The sequence below is a fragment of the Pinus tabuliformis genome, chromosome 8, assembly GCF_031772625.1.
Source record: "Pinus tabuliformis cultivar Carrire ecotype Pingquan chromosome 8, CPIR1, whole genome shotgun sequence".
Classification (NCBI taxonomy): Eukaryota; Viridiplantae; Streptophyta; class Pinopsida; order Pinales; family Pinaceae; genus Pinus; species Pinus tabuliformis.
In genome coordinates, this window is record NC_142294.1 from 445,738,443 (window position 1) to 445,745,126 (window position 6,684).

The 6,684-nt window shown below is 36.8% G+C and overlaps 1 pseudogene; it reads right to left on the reverse strand.

The window, feature by feature from the left end:
* Positions 1-2,915: 2,915 nt before the first annotated feature.
* On the reverse strand, positions 2,916-6,308 carry LOC149235972 (peptidyl-prolyl cis-trans isomerase 2-like; annotated as a pseudogene).
* Positions 6,309-6,684: the final 376 nt, after the last annotated feature.

A 6,684-nucleotide genomic window follows, 5' to 3' on the forward strand; every position in this document is an offset into this window, starting at 1 on the left:
ATTAACATCCTCATCTACCCGAAGAAAATAGTTAGCCACACTTTCATCATTATACATTTTGAGAGTCTCATACTGAATTCTGAGAGTTTGAAGTTTAGCACGCTTTACTTGTTCATCTCCTTCATAGCTCGTGACAATTTTGTCACATATCTCTTTTGCGGATTTATAGTGCATTACCTTCATGAATTCTGATTGAGATATACATCCTAATAGAGTACTGACTGCTTTCGCATTTGTTTCATACTTCTTTTTCTCGGCTGCATCTATAGGAGTAGCTGAAGGAAAAGCGTAGCCTGTCTCTACGATGTCCCAAACTTCTGTACCAAGAGATTGAAGATAGGCAGTAACTCTTACCTTCCAATAATTGAAGTTTGTCCCATCAAAAACCGGTGGCCTGATTGATGCTTCTCTCTCGTAGTTGCTCATGATGAACGATCTACCTTCAAGCGATCAAGCTTCTCTGAAGGACCTGCTCTGATACCAATTGTAGGAAATAATACTGAGAGGGGGGGTGAATCAGTATTATCAAATACTTTTAATAAATCTTCCTTATTTGTTCTTTGAATTATTTTTGCATGTCGGTACCATAAAATAATGAGCATGAACAAAGAAAGCAGATAGTCACACCAAAGAACACAAGATGTAATGTGGAAACCCAATGTGGGTGAAAACCACCTGCTGCAATATGTCTCTATCTTCTTTCAAATTAGAAACTCCTTTTACAATGGTTTTGTACTGGTGCAGTCCTTTACCAGTACGCAGGCTGCAACCTGCAGAGAGCTACAACTCTCTCTCTCGTTTTCCAGTCTCTCCTGGAAGGGAGCTACAACCCCCTACTTCTTTTCATAAAGCATCAAGTACATAAAAGTTACAGTCCACTACAGTTATCAGATCAGCAATAACAGAACTAACCCAGAACACCTTATCAACAGAAAAATTCAATCAACAGAACATCTTAAGACAGATACGCAGTTTTCCCTTCTGTGGCCTGCGTCGCTACGCAGTTCACCTTCTGCTTCCCTGCGTATACCCGCAGAGATCCTTCTGCCGCGCTGCGTGCCCACACACTGTTCCTTCAACCGCACTGCGTATTGTTACTGCAGGTACGCATCCAGAGACATTATCGCGCCGCGTACTATTACTGCAGGTACGCACCCAGAGATACTATCGTGCCGCGTACTTTTACTATGCGTACGCACCTGAACCTTGGTCGCTCTGCGTACCCACGCAGTTCTCCTTCTTCTGCTCTGCGTACCCACACAGATCTCCTGTTTCTGTTCTGCGTACCCACGCAGATCTCCTGTTTCTGTTCTGCGTACCCACGCAGATCTCCAGTTTCTGCTCTGCGTACCCACGCAGCTCTCCTGTTAAACACCTGTGTACTTCTGATTAGGGCCGAATAGGCAGTCCACGAGAGTGGCACAGTTGCTCAGATCTGATCATGCGCTCGAGAGATCACCCTTCACAGATTCGACTTCAACTTCCCTTTCATATAGATCAAGCTTTTAAGACCATAACCCAATATTTCAGATCTAAAGATATTCAATTGCAAGAGATGCATAGCCAAGAGATCTCCTTTTCTTTATATAGGCAAGCTCCTCCTAAAATCATGGAACAATACCACGAGCGAAAACCGTAATAACACAAATACCGTCGGCTAAATACCAAGGATTAAACATAAGAAACCCCACGTGGCTTTTCTCTGCCTTGAAATGAGTGCACTGGGGGTACGCACCTCCTGAACGGCTGTCTTGCGTATCTGGCCACGGTCCCTGCATGGTGTACCTGCGGGTACGCACCTTCTGAACTGATCTCCTGCGTACTTCTTAATTTTCAACATATTGAGAGCCTTTCCACGGGAGTTGCCATCAAGTACAACATCATATAGCCATACCAGAAACATAATGCCAACACTGAGTTCTATTCTAGCTTGCTTTGGGACTGCTGTAGGATTTTTTCCCCCTTGTAAGATGTTCTTGAATGATATTCCTCTGTTTTTGTGCTTCTGTTTTGGATTTTTGTTGCTTTTTGTTCCTGTGCTTGTCCCACTACCTCTTGTTATTTGTTTTATATAGATGAAAGTCGCTACACCACCTCGTAGCCTCAAATTGAGTGTTATAGTAGATTCTGACATAATGTTGTAGTCCAATATGGATCTAAGATTCTGTAGAGTTTTTCCCTCATATAACAGATGTTGTAGTCCAACCGGGTAGCCAATTTGTTGTGCGATGATATTCTTCAGGTTCATAACACAGTCTGTTGCATAGACCCAAATCAAGGTAGATTTCCCCGATGGGGTTTTAATAAAAATTTGGAAGCGATTAGAAATTACTAAGGAAGGGGGTTTTGTGGCCCTCTGGGTCATGCATGACTATGTAGCTTCCATGTCTCCATAATGCTCTGTAGTCTGTGGGTACTCCTCTTGCGTCTTGACGGCTTTGACAATTTTGGTCTCTTTCGCAAGGAGGTGAACATGTCTTCGATTCCAGCAGACTGTAGATTCTTCATAGGCACGCGAGCATCCACGATCTCAGCCCTCTGGGGGCAGGCATCCGTCTGACTGTTCTGGAGCCACATTTCTTGTCAATTTCAATGTGGGGTTTCCAGTTACCCCAATAACCCCTCCTCCAGGGAGTAACCGATAACTTGGCCAAATTAATGGCTCCACGTCTGACCGTGGCCTCCTCTTTGCTGCACTTATCACCTAGCTCGACATGGCCATTGCCATCACCCACGATCTGGTTCTCCTCAACGGCCAATGGGAAGAGATAAATTTTCTCTAGGGAACGGATTGTTCTGTCTTTTACCAGGCAGCCGGGTTTTGTCACGGATATATTTTCTTGGGGGAACTTCCCTTCTTCATCTCTTCGTGATCCTCGGCATCCCTTGTGACTATCCCTGCGGCCTCTGTTGCCTCAGCCTCGCCCAAGCCTGCATCCGAATCCCCCTCCTCTTTTCGCCAATGCTTCAGTCTTTGTGGTTCTACCAAATCCAGATCCAACCTTCTCATTCTCGTGCATGACCTCCAAGCCCTCTACATCTTGATCAATAATGACATGCTTGCCATCCAGCCACGAGGTCTGTGTGGTACAGATGAAGAACTAGGAGCCATTAGTGTTAGGGCCGGCGTTGGCCATGGCGAGGATGCCAGGCCCCGTGTGCTTCTTTACAAAGTTCTCATCGGAAAACTTCTCACCGTAAATCAACTCCCCACTGGTACCTTTGCCCCTTGTGAAGTCACCGCCCTGGCACATGAACCCTCTGATCACGCGATGGAACAACGAACCCTTGAAGTGCAGGGGCTTGCCTGAGCGGCCGTTCTCACTAGTACACAAAGCACGGGAGTTCTCAGCCATCTTCGACACCACATCAGCATAGAGCTCCATCATGATCCGGCCGGCTGGGCCACCGCTGATCTACATATCAAAGAAAACCTTTGGGCTCAGCATCCTGAGTTCCAACTCCTCGGCTCCTCCTCCCTCTTAATTATTTTTTTAATTGTTCTTTTCTTTAATTTTGTTTTGTTTTGTTTTTTGTTTTTTTTTAGATTAATTTAATTTTTTAGTTATATATTTATTTATTTATTTGTTAATTTAATTATTTGGTTTGTTAAATTATGTTTATTTTTGTATTTTTAATTATTTTATGATATTTTTTATTTTTATTTTTATAGTTATAAGTTAATTTAATTTAATTTTTTTCATTTTTTTTAGTTGATTCTTTTGTCATGTTTTTAGGTTTTTTTTAATGCTTTATTTCTAGTTATTATTTAAAAAAAATATGTTTTTATTTTATTATTATTATTATTTTTTTGTGTCTTTTGCATTATTTTTTGTGTTTTTTTTTTTATTTTTTATAATATTTGAAATTTTTTTAAAATATTTTTTTTGTTTTTTTATTGATTTTTTTTTTCAATATTTGAATTTTTGTTTTTTGTTTTTTTTTTCATTGTTTTTTCTTTTTATCAATATTAAAAATTTTGTTTTCTTTTGTATTATTTTTTGTGTGTTTTTTTTTTTTTTTTATTGTTTTAATTTTTTTCAATATTTAAATTTTTGTTTTCTTTTGTATTTTTCATTTTTACTTCTTTATTCATTTTTTTTTTTGGTTTTTATTTATATTTCTTTCCTATAGGGTCCATGTCGATGCTCATTTAGCAACTCGATTGCATTATGGGAAATTTGATAGTTGATTTTAAAATTTTCATTATAATGAATCGACCCCCACAATGTATCAACTTCATGGTTGGTCTTTAATTTTTCATTACAACGAGTTGGGTTCACATACACTGCGTGTCAATTTGATGATTGATTTTAAAATTTTTGTTGCAATCTATCGAGTTGTCTTAGGCTAAGATTTAAAAATTGCTATATATTTAGCATTTAAAGAATACATTGCTCTTGGGTGTTCATTTTTAAAGATTTTGTCATAATATTTTTCCATAATTTCATGCTTGAAATATTTTGAATACTTGAGATTTTTTGTAATCATAATCTTTGGTTTTAATTGCATGGTTGAAAAATTGTCAAGATTTTAATGTTTTTCTAAGTTATGATATTTTATCTTTAATGTTATGGTTGAAAACAATTTCATGGTTTTTTAGAGTCAAGATATTTTATCTTTAACATCATGGATGGAAATTGTTGGAATTATCAGGATTTGAGATATGATATTTTATCTTTAACATCATGTCCGAGAATTGTTGGAATTTTACAGTTTTTCAAAGTCTGGATATTTTATCTTTAATTTCATTGCTAAAAAATGTCAAAATTGTAACTCGATTTTTTTTATTTGTTATTTCAGAATCAACACTTATTTTTTTAAGGGCGTTTTTTTCATCCATTTTGCAAAAAAAAAAGGTTTTTACTTCCATTTAAAAAAAATGTTGAAAATTTAACCTAAAAAAAAACATTGTTCGAAGTTTCATTTTTGGGTTGTTTTTTCATGTTTTTTTGGGGGGTTTTGGGCTAGAGTACCTGTTTTGAGGTAATAGTTCCCGTTTGATCGGTAACTATGTTAATGGACAATGTTGGCTCTTCTAGGTTGGTTTAGGAGAAAGATGATCACCTCTCATTGAAGATAAGTACGTTTCAATTTATGATGCTTCTTTATGTATTTACTTTTGTTTATACTTATTGATTTGATTATTATTTTGATCATTACTTATACTTCTTGCATGTATATTTGAGTATTTGGATGCTACTAACCTCCTAATGAGTTGTGATAAGTGGATCTTTCTTAAGGATCATGCCTAGTCCAGGAAGAGATGAACTAGCATTTTAAAAGGTAAAGAGACACCTGATGAAAATGTGACAAAGTGTTACAAGTTTCCTATGTAAAATACGAAGGTGCACAAGTATTTGAATACTACAAGGTATGCATAGTATATTGTTTCAATGTTATGTTTCAGTTGTAGTATTGGATGGCAAGGTAAGCCCTAAGGTATGATGAATATCACCTTCACAAATGGCTAATGCATGCATATGAAAGTAAGTTTGATTCACAATACTTATGATGAGATGGTGCACTTGGTATTGGAAAAGTACCTTACATTTTAGTCACCGTAAAGCTACATTGATTTTTGATATATTGGTATACTTGATATTTGGCACACATCTTTCATTATAGATAAGACTGATTAATTCTTATATATGGCAGCTTGATACTATTGATAATGTTTATGATAAGCATGACAACCTTGATGATAGAAGTATAACAATAAGATTTGTATCTACGATCTTCTTGTTGACCTTGGTTATCTTGGTAATTATGACATGTGGTAAAATTGGATGCCCCGACTTGATGGTTAATGATAAAGAAGTGATGAAGTAATCGTGATTCTTGAAGTATACGCCTATTAGCTATTTGAAACTAACCCTTGATTAGTGTCATGATGTAATGATGAAGTAGCTAACATGATATGACCATGACAAAAATGTGATATAGTCTGACTTTATGATCTAATAGTTCTGTTGATGCATGAAAATATTATAGATAGGTTAATGACTTATGGATGAAGGGGCTGCTCATTCAGAGGGAGAATCTCTCCATAAGATACCTACACCTATTATCATTTTCATTATATGTATAGAAGATTCTTCACTGTTGAAGTATGATTTATGGACATGAATAGACAAATATTGATATTGTTGGTCTGCAAAAGTTTTGATATGAGAAGAGAGTTTTCCCTTACTCTAAACATTAGTCACATGAAAGTAAGCTCAAGGGTGTGAATATAGCCTCTCAACCGCAAGGAAGAAGGCCTATGGGTGCGGTTATGCATGTAGGACACACTTCCTTGCTTCGATTTGGACCCTTGATCATGAATCCTTCCTGACATTTTGATAACCCTATTTTCCACTCGGTTATAGTGAGAGAGACCATAGATCAACTTAACTCAGTTTCTAGCTAGAATGCATTTCCCTTTACCCTTTTTTTTGCTCATATTGGTCTTACAAGGAAGTTATTAGATGTTATAGGGTCAAAATTACATAATTGAGTAATTTCTTATAATTATTTTGTCACAATTTCATTATTATGAAATAATAATTATTGAGAAAAAACTCGTAATTGAGAAGAAGGTTCTTCATGAGTTGGAAAAAGCTCATAATTGAGCATGAAATTTGTGCATGACTTATGATTATTTGGTTCACATGCCATCAATCCTAACTTTTGTTGGACCTA